At 35.2% G+C, this 16,993-nt stretch overlaps 1 protein-coding gene across 1 annotated transcript in view; it reads left to right on the top strand.

The window, feature by feature from the left end:
* Positions 1–4,977: 4,977 nt before the first annotated feature.
* ST18 (ST18 C2H2C-type zinc finger transcription factor) overlaps positions 4,978–16,993 on the top strand; it is a 95,599-nt gene continuing 83,583 nt past the window's right edge. The window contains exon 1 of the mRNA XM_079299847.1: positions 4,978–5,103. The gene's annotated coding sequence lies outside the window, so the exon portion shown is untranslated. The remainder of the gene's footprint in view (positions 5,104–16,993) is intronic.

The raw sequence follows: 16,993 nt of genomic DNA, 5'->3' as shown, positions 1-16,993 counted from the left end.
GTTTGTGCTCTAAGCTTGCAAAAGCAAAAAATCCTATCCATGTATTGATGTTAAAATATTGAGAGATTTGTGTTAAGAAGTTTAAAGGGGTTTAAATTGCTCTCTGCAAACTTTTTCTTTCTTTCTTTCTTTCTTTCTTTCTTTCTTTCTTTCTTTCTTTCTTTCTTTCTTTCTTTCTTTCTTTCTTTCTTTCTTTCTTTCTTTCTTTCTTTCTTTCTTTCTTTCTTTCTTTCTTTCTTTCTTTCTTTCTTTCTTTCTTTCTTTCTTTCTTTCTTTCTTTCTTTCTTTCTTTCTTTCTTTCTTTCTTTTTTTTTTTTCTTTTAAATTTTTTTTTATTTTAATGACACTAATGTTGTTTCTTCCACAATGTATGCTTGGCCATTATATTAAATGCTATTTTGGGCCTCAATTAAAAAATAGCTACTTGTAACTGCTTTGAGACAGCTTTCTGAATAAAATGTCATGGTGTAATTGCATTTATACTGCCTCAGTAAAGCCTTTGTTCATATACATTTTACAATTGTGCAAATTTGCAGCTCTAGATATTTGATTTGAGGAAATGATCACAAGGACACTTTTACTCTCATTTTGAAAAGTTACTGAACTTAAATACTGGCTTTTTAAAAAAGGGAGAGAAAAAAATGAGGTGGGAAAGGGAGAGTGGGACCAGTACATTTGTAGGAACTGTTCGATAGATGCAGGTTCATTTACAGTTCTGTATTACAGACCAGAGAGCTTTCCTAGGATGCTTTAGATCGCTTTAAAATTATGTGTAATGCTTTTGAAATGAAAATTATTGATCAATATGCTTATTAGCTTTATTCTAAGGGGAAAAGAGTGTTTCAAAGCATGGCATTTCTGTCCTTTAAATTATTTGGGATTCAGAGAGTGAATTGAGAGCTTCTGATTAAAAAAGCGAATACTGTACTTCAGAATGAATGTATGTGTCAGGAAAATCTTTAGAAAGTTAAATGACAGTAATATCAGGCAAGGTTGAAGAATGAAATGGACCTTCTGGGACAACATTTTGCAGGAGGATAATTTTTATGAAGCAGCATTTGATGCTAGAGAAAGTCTGTTTAACACTCTGATCAGCAATAGCTCTCTCCTCTGACTTTCTTTTGTCTTTAACAAAGCACTTAGTTCAGATGTTTGTCTTCCTTCATATGTAAATAGCAAGACAATCTTGTGCAAGGTGCTTTGAATTTTTCATTTAAGAGATTATAAAAGCACAAATCCCAGATTTTATCCTTAAACTGTAAAACTGTATGGGGTGAACTTTCTTAGTTAAAGATCTTTGTATGATTCAAAATGACCATTTACTACCTCTTTTGTCAATTAAATTAGTTAAGTTAATTGTGTAGATGTGTCTTCTTTGGTTTGGCTGTGCAATGGTTTTGTAATTCTTGAGGAAAATTACAGCATTTGTGATGAAAGCTTTATCTGAGACAAGAATATATTTCTGCTCTAAGGTGGCTAACAAATAATACAGATTTGAAATGAGGTATTTCTAAATATAGGCTTTTGCCTTCCCAGTTTGGAGCATTTCATTTTTACTTGTAAATATCATCTTTGTGTTATAGTACTTTCATGCCTGCAGGCTAAGATTACCAGTCTTCCTTTTTTTTCCTCCTCCTTCTAAATATTCAATTACTCAATGGTAATCATTATTATGTGGCCTTCTTGGCTTACTGCATTATTAGATTAATATAGATTTATTGTGCCAAATTAGCGGAAGTCACTGTTATACACAACAACGAATCACTTTTTTTTTTGTTGTTTAGTTTTCCTTACTTTGTTGAATAACAGGAAGACTTTGACATTGTTTTATGATGTTTTACTCTTAAGACTTTTAATATAATATGTCTTTGAAACCTGAGCGGGAGAGGGTGTCTTTTTTATTTGTTTTTTCTCTTACAGGTTTCTAATAGAAACTTTGGTTAAATTGTACCTTAATTTTTTCAGAGATCTATGAATAGGGACCTTTGTGAACGAAATTTTAGTCCAAGCCCCCTCATCTCTGATTCTCGTGACAGAGGTGTGTAGCAGAGTTGAGAAAACTGAAAACGAAAGAAGAGGAGCTGTCCAGGGTACTGCAGCTGACTATTATTTCCTGTTACTGCACCGAAAAACATCTTTACTGAGGTGTTCACAAAATTGCCATAATTTGTTTGTTACTTTTTCTTTTCCTCATCAGAAACAGAAAACGCCACCCACCTTACAACAAAGTCAACTATAAAAACAATGTGCATTATAAACTTAATTCCAGAGCATGACATCTTTCTCTGAACAGCACATACACCTTCAGATCACAGTAACTTTCAAAAACTACTTAGTAAGATTAAATTTCTATGCAAAGGTTTTTGTCAAAGTTGCAGGCAGCTAACTTTACCAGTCTAAATTAATCTATGATTACAACACAAATGGTTTCTATGGTAGTGCTGTAATGTAAACAAAACAAAGGGGGGGAAAAAAACCCCGCAGATCCCAATCTTGCATTACTTGATTGCTTTTGAAATGAATTCTTGTCCTTATGTGACCTGAAATGTGTGGTTATAAAGCTATAGAAATCCAAACGATCATATTTGTTTGATATGAAATGAAAAAAAAAATAGTTAAATTGAAAGTTTAACATCATGAAATTCAAAATCCCAAGCGGTATATAAACATTAAAAGAAACTTTGGACTGCTAATCCTAGGAAATGAGTTTTATGGATTGAATTCAACAAGGCTTCAGAAATGGTTCCATCTGCTGCCTAGCAGCTGGTGAAAGGATAAATTTAATTCATTAATTCATTTGGAAAAAAGGATCCAAATAGTAAAGACTTCATTGCTCATAATGCACATAGGTGAAAATCAAAACTGAAATTAGATCCAGTTGATCATCTTTGATAGTGAGAAACATTTTCTTTGTAATTGTTATAATTATCTTGATCAGACAGCTGACATTATATTGAATGTTAACCAGTTAACAGATAATCAGTATTTTCATGTCTTACAAAGTTGAGAATAGTTCTGAAAGCGTAACTCCTCTTCAAGAAGGAACATTCCTACTTTGGGAGTTACAGATTGCATGGGTTTTAAAAGTTAGGTTGTTTCAGTGAAACAATATTGGTATCTTTCTATGAATATTTGCAACTTGTCTCTTATTAAGTCAATTTAAGAATACAAAATAAGGGACCACTGAAATTAGAAAAAAACCTTATGTACAATTAAGTCACCATAATAATCCAAACCTAGAATATTAAATGCAGAGTTTATTATTTTACTTTTCTATTAGAGTCATAAGTTTTTACTTAGAGTCATCTTTTCTTTCCTGTCTTCACCCATTTGAGTTTCAAGTTAAGTGCTACAAACTTAGAGTAAGAGTGAAAAATATAAGTTAACAACTGAGAAAGGGTGCTATTTAAAAATCTTGAGTTTTAAAGGCAAAATTAATTGGACAAATGCTTCAATAATAAATTGACATTCAAGTTCTAGCTATAAAGTTTTCCAAATTACCACAATCTCCAGATAAAGATTTTTTTTTTAAGTGGTTGCCTCTAATTTAATCTAAATCACAGTGAGTGCAAAGTTAACCAAGGCTTTTGAATGGTAAGATGGTCAGGTGTAAAAATGTCTTGCTCATCTTAAACCATACCCACAGGTGAACCTGTGCCTCTTTACTTGCTGAGGAATATGCACAACTGATGAACCTGTTATCCTGAAACCAGCTAAATATCTTCCAATGCCTATTTTCAATGTTTCTGCTTGAGATGGTGATTTCATGAATGATATTTGGCTTTTCCCATTTCCTCTGTAGGCCATAGCTCACTGTGGTGGGTTTGTTGGATTTACTATAAAGGTTCTGTTCGCACCCTGTGGGTTGGGTTAAGAATTAGGATTTATGCATTTACTTCTACTGTTGCTTTGTTTATACAGCTTTGGTTTAGTTTTGATCCCTTTTTTTTTGCCTTTGAGGCTCTTCCACAGTGTCAGCTGCTGACTGATAGTAGGAGAACGGCCTCGTGGTGTGAATGAAAGGGACCTAGCGGTTGGTAAACAGAGATAAGGAATAAATAGAGCACAGGCAAAAGGAGATAGTTCTGTGGGAGCCCAGATTGCCGCCAGTCTGTTCAAGTGAGATGCAGTGCCTGTCCTTTTCCCAGATTAAATTAGTGTGCGAAATCTCCAGTGACCTCCTCCCCTTCTCCCCATACTCTTTAGCCAAGCTGAACAGCCTCTGCTGTAAAGTATTCATTTTATCCAGGGACAAGTTGGACAATAGCACTCTCCCTGTTACTTATGGACAGCTGTCGTGATTCATGGGGCTTTTCAGCATTTCATTTTTCATAAGAGTTAAAAGGGTTTTACCTTGTAACTGACGAGAGGTTAGAAATGCAAAGATGCCAGCCCTGAGGTTGCCTGTAGTAAGGAAGTTAATAAATAAATATCACACACATACACACACACACAAACACATCCCCTCCCCAATGTGTGAGAGGCTGTGGTTTTTGTTAGTGCTGCTCTTCTTATTTAAAGGGGTTTAATTGTGATAACATGATTACACTGAAGCATGAACTGCATGGAGAAATTAACAAGCAGAGACACAGTGATATGCAGGGCCCCCAAGGTTCCCTAAATTAAAGGTGACCAATGCAAACCCAGTGAGTGCCCTTTTCCCTTCTTTGCCCTTGCTTTTGCCTACAACTCCTGTCAGTTTATTACCTGCAAATAACTCCCAGGAAAGAGTAAACACTCATGAGATACCTCTGTGGTCCCGTTTTTTTTTTTTTTTTTTTTTTTTTGTGATTTACTGCAAATATATTCAGCATTTTGACTGATTAAATAGACCTTCGGCAACCTTGAGGGTCACTGTGTAGAGTATGTACATAGAAAATGCATCAGCCCATTGTACCCTGGCAGCTAATGAGATTGGTCGTTAAGTAAATGACACAAAGCCTACAAAAAAAGCTTAGCAGCTCACTAGAGTATCACAGAGTGTCCCTGCACACCACACAACGACACAAACAGTGGACTAACCTAGCCCACCCCTGCTTTATTCTACATCACTGCTTCCCTGATGTCAGCGTGAGAGGCAGAACAAAGGCTAAAAGGCACACGGTAAGTCAGTCTGACAATTATGCCCTAGGGAGAAAGTAGAGCAAATCTTAGCCTAACCATGGGGTTGAAAGTCCGTTTCTAGACAAGTAGGTCATAATGAAGGGATTTTTTTCCCCCCCTGTCACTTCATGATGGGGAGAAAAAATGTCTCTGGAATCAAGGTTGGGTTTGTTTCTTGTTTGTTTGTTTCCTTTCCTTTCTATCTGATTTGCCATCTTACAAAAGTTTCTGGAATTCCGAAAGTAACGTGAAATAGTATGTTTTGTGAACTGGATATTTCAATTATAGTCTAATGAATTAAATATTCCTTGTAGGAACTGCCACACAGTAATCATTGCCTCAGATGTACATGACATCTGATGAACTTTAGGCAGACAGAAAGTTTCTTTTTACTTCTCTGCAAAAATCTGCTGAAAATGTTTTATATATATGAATGCAAATTTCAATCTACTAGACAGCTACTTAGACCCCTAAATCCCTGGTACAGTTTTTACAAGTATGTAAATATAAATTAAGTTGCTACTATAATTTTGGGATTTTAAAAAATATTTTTACATTATGTCTTTCTCTGTGTTGTCTTTTACCTAAGCTGAAATTAGAGAGTTGAAGATTACTGTTTAACAGTTGCACAGTCATTACTTATTTTCTTTGCACAGCAGCAAAATATTCAGCTGATATCTTATAGTAGCAGGTGCCTGACTGTGTCAGCAATGATAAAATCTTTTCTAGTAGTGTTTCAGTGTAGTACCTCAGGACCTTTTATTTTGCTGAAAAATGGCAACAGGAAGTTGCCGGAAAGTCTTGTTTGCATTACTAAAATGTTTCTGTCTGCTTTGCACTTTGGAGGCTCAGGGGATGTTAGCTTCAAAACAACATGATATTATTGCAAGATGCCTGTGTGCATTAAGTAATGCTTCTTCTCTCCTCCCTGCTAAACCACTGCAAATTATATGTTTTAAGAATGCTTTATTGAACACAGACGGTTAAAGAAGTGGGGTTTAGCTATCAGTCTGTATCACAATTGATCTTTTATTGGATTTTTGGGGGGGTTTAGTTTTTTGTTTTGTTTGGGGGCTTTTTGCTGTTTTTTTCTTGTTTGTTTGTTTTGCTTTGCTTTCCTTTGCTTTGCTTTTCTTTGATTTGCTATGCTTTGCTTTGCTTTGTGAGGCTTATTTAATTTAGAAAAAAGAACTTGTCAATATATGTGTATTTAGACATATCAGAGTAACCCGTTCACTTAATTAAAACTCTTCACAGGTCACAGAAGTCAGTTTGTTAAGATATATCGCTTACCCAGGAACATTCTTTTTATTGCATGGGCAATAGAATTATCACCACAGCTTACAGACAGTGAGATAAAATGTGGCATTCTAACATAGACATTTGATGACTCCTTGCAAAGGGATATGAGCATATGCATATATACAAATATGTGTGCATATTTATTTAAAAAGTTCACACATGCATAACATTATATTCACCTATATGGCATCCCAGTTACCTGACACTCAGTATATATTAGTTATATCTGCAGTTATATCTGCTTTTGCATTTCCCAGTAATTCCAGTCTGGGAAATATGATGAGAAAGTAATCAAACTCAAGTAAAATTGTGTATTTTATTTTATTTTCTATATTTTTTAAAGTTGTGTGCATCTCAGCAATGTTTTACCTGCGTTACCCCAGTAAATATGAGATATTCAGGCATCAGAAAACAAGCTTTCTTTCCAAGTCCTATAATTCAAACCTAGATTAACAGAAATTTATAAAGCTTCAGTCCTGCAACAGTTTGCTTTAAAATATGCTAACTGATATTTAGTTTTCAGTTTTATTTTAATAGAAAATATTTCAAGACATTTGATGTTCAACTGCATCCCCACAGCTTTTAAAAATTAGCATATCCCTGTGACAGTTATGTATCCTTTTTGCGTATCTTCATCAACAAGAGTAAAGGGTATTTGATATTTCAACATTTACCTCATTAATAAGTTCAGCTGTTTATACTATCAAAAGCAAAGAGTGGTTTCATAGGGGTAATGCACATGCAACAGTGTTACAGAAATCATGCTGCTGTAATCTGACAATCACATTCTGTAATCCAACAGGTTGAGCCTCAGTAAGTTTTTGTAGTTTTACATAGCTGCATTTTTTTTTATCTTGTTTGTAATTTCTTTAGTACACATAAAAGACAAAGAAAGCTTGATTTCTGATAATTCTGATCTCCCTGATGGAGTATGAAACACTCCCAATTTTTAGAAACTTCACTCGACTTTTTGAGTTTTGCAATCCTACATGAGGCCTCTACGTTTATCTCAGTGCACACTACCAGGGTACAAACAGTATGAGCTGTGCATGCGGATCTGAAAAACTCTGTGGTATTGTAGAGTTGATTTGAATAATTCTGAATAAGCTTTTTTCATGTTTGTAGTTTTTCAAGCCAGTAATCCCAAAATATCTGATATTCCTGACAAGCGTCTCCAAAGTCACTGACAACCCTCATGAAGGCCTGATGCTGTTGCTCTAAAATAAAATATAGCAGATGACATGCAGAATAAACTTTATATTCTACTATATCCACAAATATATAGAGAATCTAGGCCAAAGTCTTTTACTGAACTGATTGATTTTGGAAGCGTACATATATACCTGAGATCGGGTCACTTTGGAATTATTGTGCGCATAGTGGTGGATTATTAAAAACTACATAAGCAAAATCAGTGTTTCTGGATTTTAATTATCTTGAAGTACCTAAGATTACAGATGCTCTTTAATTAATAATAAAAAAGGTTCTCACCCTCATAACTTTTTTTTTTTTTTTTTTTTTTTTGTATTTGCATCAAATTTCTTTGGAGGAGAATTGCTCTCTCTCATGTTTATGGAACATTTTAACGATACTATCAACTCTTGCCTCTCTAACTTACTGATTTCTGTTTCAAGAAAAGGTGATAACCTAACAGCAAAAGTTACTTTAGAATGAAAAAGGGTTTACCTTCTTGGGTAGGTGAATACTGACAAAATATTTATACACATGAGTGTTTCCACAAAGGTGGGGTTGATGGCTCACTTTAATACAGTAAAGCAGGTGTGTAAGTGTTTTGAAGATGATGGTTTTATTGATTTGCTTAAGAGATTCATATAAGATGTTCTAGCGCATATTTCAGCTTTGGTTTCATATGTGAACTTTTCGTTTTTGAACTTTGGTGGAAAAGAGCTAGATTTTCATTTATTGACATGGTTGGTTGGGCATTGGATTTTAAAAAATACTTTAGAACTTTTCCAAAACATCAGTTCAAATGAGGACCGGAGATCCCGATTTCTTCTAAACAGCGGTAAACTTCTTTTTCCAGCGGTAGAGTCACTAGGTCAGTTCCCTAAATCTCAAGAGAAATTTTGACACTTTCGCTGCTCTCCTGCCCCCAAGTTGAAGCACATGTACAGCATCTGGATTGGCATAGTGAAGTAATAATGGCTCCAAAGGCACCGTTATGGACTATCAGGTCAATAATCCTTATGTTAAGAAGGATTTACATGATACAGAGTAATGGCTCTGTCATTTCTGAAGTAAGAATCCACTTTTTAATGAGCATAAAAATGTTGTTTTGCATTCTTCACATCAGAGATACAAGAGGAACTAAAAAGACAAACATATTTATAGCTTCCTGAAATAAAAGTTCTCATTTAAATGTTTGAATAAAATAAATGTTAAAATACTGTTAGTAGACAGCTACAGCATGCCAAATAGGGACTTTTAAAAAAATGTAATTATTGTTCTCAAATTTTTTCTTCCTGACTATATTAGAAGAATTATAGTATATGTATATGATGTCTTCAACTACAATTTTTTATGAGGCAGTCCACAAATAAATTTGGCGTAGTTTTTTTGGTTTGTTTTGTTTTGTTTAATTTTTCTGCTCTGTGATTTTCTCCTACTTCAGGAAGAGGATTGACACAATCTAACACACATGATCTTGTTACAAAAGTAAGTTTGAAAGTAAAATCAGTGGTTGTAGAAAACCATAGTTGCAATTTTTTTCATATTATTATGATTTCTCTACTTGAAAACATTTTCTCTGATTAAAAAAAAAAAAAAAACAAAAACAGACCACACACACACACAAAGCACCTTTCTTAAATACCCCACATTTGGGGATGAAGTATTTTCTTCACTAATAATGTGGTTTACTCAGACTCCATAAGAGGCACGGAAAGTCACCAAATCCTGAACAGAAGGAATGAGCACTGCAACAAAAATGAAGAGAAGGAGTACACATGACATTTTCATTGTATCTCTAACATTTTATAAAATTAAAGACCATTTTGAAGTGTGTGTCTGATGGGAATCATCCTATATATAAGCATTCAACATTTAGTGAACAGAGTGCAACTGAACACATAAACCACCCTAAACAGCATTGACACTTGGTTAAAAGAAACATATATTTATGGCTCAAGTGTATGTCCAAGCTAATCTATGGAGAACCTTGCCATTATTTTTGTGATAAACAGTACTGTCTACAAAAAGGGTTAAAGAAAATGCATTCTGTTGCATCTGCTTACTAAATCCCTTACTTTAGTAGAAATTCAAATTTTGTAAAGATTATTCGTTTTATTGATGCATATAATTATAATCACAAGCCATCTGCTGATTTGGCAGGCATGGTTAAAATTCTCTAACTCTCATAACCTTTCAAGTACAGTGCCCTTGGGACTCTATTTCACTTTTATATTTTGGAAAACATGTAGGGACAAACAAGAGAGGTCATCTGCCGAAAGTCAGACCTGTAAAACATTAAAAGAATAAAGATCATGTTGACTGCTCTTGTTTTAATAGGGAAAAAAGTATTTTCTATTTTGCTTCTCACTTCAGGAAGGATTATACTGGTTTTCATCACACACTTTGGGAATTTGAATTTTTTTTCTGGGGATTAAAGCTCTCTCCTAGCACCTCTGGGATCTGGGTTCCAAGTTTAAACTAAAAGAACAAATATTATTCAGTTTGGTTGCCACAGGTGAATTAAACGTATTTAACCTTGGCCTTAATTTTTCTTTTTACACAATTCTCTTTGCATTTCCATTTGAAATGGTATAACAAACACTATTCCATTAAAAAAAAAATTGTTTACTGAGTTTTACAGAGAAGCATTTATTATATATTTAGATTTTTCCCGTGAAGCTCAAAAGAGCATTTTGATTTAGAGGGCTACATCCAGTAAGGCATACAATGAATGGCTAACATTCTTTGCCATAGCCCTTTAGAAAAAAATGACTTTATATATACTAGCATACAATTGACTGGTAGTTAGTCCCAGTTGCAAATGTTTGGGCTTTTGGTCTGTGAGAAGTGGTTTTGTGCCCATCACCTTGTGTAGCCAAACTATTTTGTTTGACAGTTCTTTCATTTAAAAAAATCCTTGTAGCTGTCATTGTAGTAAACGTAGTGCTATTCTTCTGTTTTAGCAGAAAACAACCACAAGGGGAAAAAAATCCCAACCTCTAAGATGATTTCTCTGTCAAAAATGAAAAAAAAATTCCCATTTCAACTAGTTGCAGTATATTGACAATGCTGTGATTTAGGAGAAAGAGTGTTTTTGAGAGAAAATACAGGAAGGTGGAAAAGCTACGTGCAGAATGGGATAGTCCAGTGACTTCATGATATTAGCAGAAGGCAAAGGCAGTAACCCTTCAACAGAGTTTTCTTGGATCATTCTGTATTGATGTGTATCTCACAGGGACAAAAGATGCAACTCTCACTTCTGCTTAATTAGTGTATCTGAAGGCCTGTATGCAATATGCATGCTGCTTTACTCCTTTTGGAGGTTTGATTCTCACCCCACACCCTCATTATGAGAAGCAGGAGGGAAATGCACATGTTTAAAAGTGTCTTCACAGCTGAAACTAGGGAAACAGGCCGAGAGTAGCTCTGGTTTATTTCACAACCAATTAAGTATGACATCTGTTGAAACTCAGGAAATAAGTCTCCCTTCCCCCTGTTCATATACTTAAGCTGCCAGTCTTTTGTTTAGATATGATGAATTTCACCAACAAGAGCTTTTTCTTTGGGGTAAATACATGAAATAATACTACTACTAATAATACTACTAATAATAATAATACTACTAATAATAATAACAATAATAATAATAACGTAAAGTCTTTCTTCACTTTGTTTTTTACACAGCATTTCTCTGAGTGCATATGACTCAGATTTGTTTGACACTCACAAATCAAGCAAAGAATTGTGTTAGTAATTCTTTGCCTAAACACTCACCTTCCATGCTGAAAAAAGGGCATGTTTGTGGAAAGCAATACAGGCATGATGACATTTTAATTTTTGAAAATCTGGCTCTTATTAGCTCCCAAAGGCCAGCAAAAGTCGCAAGAAGGAATTTGGGTTTTAATTTATTTACTTACATGCTTGAAAATTTGTCTCAGAACAGATTACACCAAATAAAACAGGACAGGTGGAATTATATATGGTCAATACAAAGCAATATAGAATAATTAAATGCAGATCCACTGTCACTGGTGACATCAGGTTTCTCCCCTGTGTAACAGTTCGTAGTAAACCAAGCAAGAAACACAGATAAGCTCTAATAGCAACTTTTATTCATATCATACCCTTTCAATTTATCAGACATTAATCTATGTGATGAATTTACTTACTTTTAGTCCTTCCTAAAATATTGTCCTATGCAAACATTAAAAGGATAGTATTTCAATGCATACAAGCTCAGAGTTCAGTTTCTGTCTGTTCTGCTTTGAGCTTGATTTTCTTCTTTTTGCTATATCTAGATAAGAAATATTTACCATACCGTGCTGACCTTTTGCTTTGCCTCTTGGCACTGGGTTCTCCTGTGTCTCTGAAACCACACTGCTCATGTCAAAGCTATGGCAAACTCTTCTTTTCTGTAAGTTACAGCATCTTCTAGTGCTCCCTTTTATTTGTTCACCAGCTTCGCGTTGTTTGCCAGTTCTTTCCTACAAGGACTGGCACTGCCTTCATTCCTGGAGGATGCTTTCCTACTCTATTTCTCTTACTTTCCCAGCCCTATTTCACAACACAGATCACATACGTGTTATTTAAGCTTTAAGATGCTGTTCAGTGATTGCCATAGGTTCCTTCGTTAGGAATCACCATTTGGTGAAATGTCAGTGTGCACAGTGGAAGTGGCTAGACCTGAGCCAGTCATCCAGATTCTCTTTAGAGTCAGTGGAAAGAGACATTTCTTGTGTGCAATCCATCTCACCCTGAAGCAGGGTATGAAATGAGTAAGATGTATTACACATCTACACAGCCCAGAGATGCCTGCAGGTTGCCTACAGGCTACCCAGAGACCATGGGAATCCAGCAGTTACTGGCTCAGAAATACATGTTTGCATTTCAGCCATGTAAAGTTATGAAGATGAATCCTGTCTTTCCCACCCAGCCTGTAAACTGGACTTGATTTCTTCTTAAATCATCTCTTCACATATTCATACAAGACAGTGATATGGATAATATGGTATACCTTAGATTAAAATCTCCTCTTGCTCCTCTCCTCACATTAAATTGATGAAAATCTTTGTCTGCTTAGCTATTAATGGAGAGCAGAATAACAGAACTGAATACTGCTGTGCAGCTCAGAGGACTAAATTTTACTCCAGAAATGTATTTTTTACAAAAGAGAAGGTATCATTTCCTTCTTTTCTTCTTAGAAGTCATTATAATTCCTTTTAAAAAAAGTTTTCTTTATCAAAACTACTTCTTACAAAAAAAAAAAAAAAAAAAAAAAAAGAGAAATGAACTGCAAAGATTTAACAAAATCCATTAATTCAAAAATACCTTGAGTCTGTTAGATTTTTTAAACACTGATGACAGAAGCATTTCCAGACATTTTCTTTTTCCTGTTGGTCACGACTTGGCATCCGGAGACACTTTCAGGGGGTGATTTCTCTGTCTCCTCAGGCTTTCAAGACTTCGTTTCTCAACCTTTAAAGTAATAGAAAGATTTATTTGATTATGGTTTTTCACTGTTTCACTGGGTGATTATATTGATTCATTATGTCCCATGCTTCCATAAAAAACTATAAACAAGCTTTCAGATTAAAATTTCAGATGCTGTGCATACTTTGCATGGATTTCAACTGTTTTATTTTATTTTTCAAGAAATTTGATGGCAAAAATTTAGACTTTTACAGAATTATTTATCATGCCATGATTTTAGCACATAGTTGTGTGATTTTTAAACAAAGAGTCTTTTCAATTTCTAGGGACAGCTTTTCAAAGTTCTTTCTGATCAATGCAAAGTTCCTAAATTCTCCAAGTGGGCAGTTCAAGATTCCTTTGGGGTTCAAAGTTTCATGTGACTGCACATATCTGCTGTAACTCTTAGGTAGTGGATGGTCCTTATGGGACACTCTTTGGATTTACACTTCTCTAACCCATGCCTTGGAAAGCACAGGCAAACCTTGGAAGCTGGGAGCCACAGCTGGGTCCCTGATGTTGTTTTGCCTTTTCAGACTCTTTCCCTAAGAGTAGGATAGACACAGGACTAAATTCTGCTCTAAGATAATGCTTGATCTTATTTTGAAATAATGAGTTTCACAAAGGGTGAGTGACTCTGCATCTCCAGTAGCACCTCCACAGACTCAAAGTCAATGAAAATCATGCAGAAGAATGTGGGCATGTAAAGTCTATTGTGGTATAAATTGTCACCAGTTCAATAAACATAAACCTTTTTAATTTTATAACATTTTCCCTGTAAAGCTTAAACATATTCTCAAACTTTTCTTCCCCAAAAATCAACACTTTAGTGTCTATCATTAAAAAGTGTCTTGCATATCCCCAAGTCATTCTGAATAGCACAGGAGAATAAACAGCTTTAACCCTGAATGCTTTGGGCCCAGTGTTATTTATAGCAACAACATTAGCAGTAGCAGTTATTTTTATTGTTATTAATGTGACTTATATGCTCCTATATTGTGATCATTGGGAATAGTACTGTAATACTGAAGGAGCATAAACTGCTTTCAATCGATGATTGCCAGCCTATAAACAGCAAGTTCAGCATTGCAGATGCCCTCCAGGTCACAAGGCTTACTTCTCTGTTTATTTGGAGCTTGGTGTCTGTTATGCAACATGATCCTTGTTTTTTAAATTCACATTATACTTCAGGAGTAAAGAAATCAAGTTTATAAGAGGAAACCGTATGGAAGACATCATGTTTTTTGGCACCAATTTTTTTTTTCCTTCTTTCTGAATCTCAGCAGAGACCTCCAAAATAAGATCATCAGCTCAATAGACTCTAGAGAAGCTGCCTTCTATCATCCCAGTTCCTTCCATGTACTGCATGAAGTCTACTTATAGTAGAGAGATATTTAGCCTGGGTACTGACAGAATTCAAATGAAGCAGACCAGGTCTCAGAAATGTGAAACTCATTCCAAAGGTGAAGGTTTTCTATTCACCAAGTGGAGAGGATTTTTTCCATAGTTCCTGCCTATCAATAAAGGAACAATAATGAATGTTCTTGAGAACTCAGGAAACCTAAGGCAAACCAGTAGCATGAGAAGACTTTGACTATGTGGAGAATAGTCATGCTATTCCTGGGAATTTTTTTTTTCCATTGATAGTGAGTGAGATAAAATGTGTTGGGAGAAGGAATAATCTGGTCAGAGGAAGAATCAGAGACAAAACGAGCATTGCATAACAGTTTTCCCTGACCTGACCTGAGTGTTCAGGGGTTTCTGTGAATCATTAAGCCCAATTAATGCACCTTCAGGAAATTCACTTTCACTTAATCCAAAATCAAGCACGAGAATTGCTTTTAATGGTGCAATAAATAAATATCTGCCTTTTAAAAGAGCATGACCCCACAGCTTACATTTTTTCTCTGTTCAGAATGTTTGAGCTGTCAATGCAACTTGCACAGCCTAGGATGCCTGACAGAAAGAGGTGGTTTGTTACAGATATGCTCTAAGGAAAGTGTACCACTCATTTCCTAGATGGCAACTGAAGTGATCCCTTAGAATTCCATGGTGCTTTTGCTTTGCTGTTCTCAAAAGGAAACTTATCATATTTTGAGCTGTCCGTCCTGTAAGATTTGCCTGGAACTGGAAGCTTAAGTTTCTTCTTCCATCATCATATTAAGATGCCTATGTTCCTGCCACAAATTTCTCAATTTTCATTATCTCGTGTGACAGCTAGCAAGGAATTTCAGTCTCAAATAATAACTTCATAAGCAGACCTGTTGCAGATAAAACTGCAAGCAGCTGAGTACATTCTTACATGACATGTAGGTGTATGTCGTCCCTTTGGTGTCTGGCGAAAATTTGCTTTCTCTGCTGACATCTGCAGATATTACACTAAGGAAAACTCAGATCATGGCAACCTCCATACAGATATTTTCAGCATAAAATCATAAAATCAGAATCAGTTTAGCATCCTGCCCTCATTTATATGAAAACCATTTTCTGAATGTTGACACAAACAGGACTTGAATTTTGGAAGAGCTGCCACTATGCCTGACTTTACACATAGTCTTTGTGGCCTCCCAAAGCAAAGCTGAAACAACCAGTAGTGAGTACTACTCTTGATCTTATATGACCATAAAAAATATATCCTATTCAACCTAGCTAGAAAATGATGTGTTCTATTTACTTGCTATTGAATTACCTGTTGGGATTATTTAAAAACATGAACCATTTACTGAAAATCTTAAATCATTGTCTCGGTAAATTTTGCCATATAAAATACAAACTCTTTCCCTAAGGGTTAATTAACTACATTAATTCTTGTGCTGTTATTGCTTATGTTACTTAAACCAATATTTTATAAAGAAATTTTCTAGTTCCTAGATCAGCAATCTATAAATAAACATCCTCACTCAACAAGCAGGTAAGACAAGATAGATGGCTACAGGGATCTAATCTCCCTTATATAAACTATTATGCAATATTGCATAAAACCCCCTTCATTAGCTTTTATGTCCTTAGATTCCTACTCCTATTGATACATTTAGTAACCTGGAGAACATGGTGTTTGCCCCAAAAATAGTGTTGTTTCCACGAAAAAAAAAAAAAAAAAGGATGGAAGGAGTTTTAAGAATTTCTTTTTTTTTTTTTTTTTTTTTTTTTTTATACTGCTTTGCAAATTCTTTGCACAACAAACCTCGCCAATATGTAAACAGGGCTCTAGCTACTGTGTTTGTCCACAGCTAGAGCTACAGATGAACACAGTGTAGTTGTGTGATGACAGGAACAGCTGACTCATTAGTAGAGAGCAGTGAAAGGTAATTAACCCTGGGAAAAGTACAGCTGCCATGCGAGCTGTTCCTTTCTGTACGATCTGATTAGAAATTAGTGTTAAACCACTGATTCTTTAAAAAAATGTCATTGATAATTCACTTTCTCTCTCAGGTGTAGCCCCTGAAAGGGGCCTAAGATAGAACTAGTGTACAAAAGGTCTTCTATCTAAAAAGGCCTTTTCTGAAAGAAGTGCCCACCTGTTTGGCTGCTTCTGGACTTTTCTTAACCATGAATATTGTCCCAGCTTTCAGTGTTTTGAGGACAGCCTCCAAGTACATGGGCAGTGCAGAGAATGCACTGCCAAAATGATTTAAGGTTGTTGGTTGCCATAATGGAGTCTTTAGTGAGGCTGATTATTTAAAACTCACAGCCACTACTTCTTGTATCAGGACACAGTTCTGATGAAAAACAATCAGACCTCTTTGAAAGAAAGCAAAAATCTATCTCCTGAATAGGTAAGCACAGCATATGAAAATAAAAAGAGAAAAAAGGATTATTCCCTGAGCACAGAATCCACCCCTCAGCCCATCCCTTTTCCTGCACACACTTTGTCATTTGAGATACCAACCTAAGACACAGAGCCCATGATTTAATCAGAGCCCAAACA

The sequence above is a fragment of the Erithacus rubecula genome (genome assembly GCF_903797595.1).
Source record: "Erithacus rubecula genome assembly, chromosome: 3".
NCBI lineage: Eukaryota > Metazoa > Chordata > Aves > Passeriformes > Muscicapidae > Erithacus > Erithacus rubecula.
This window is presented reverse-complemented; position numbering and strand designations above follow the sequence as displayed.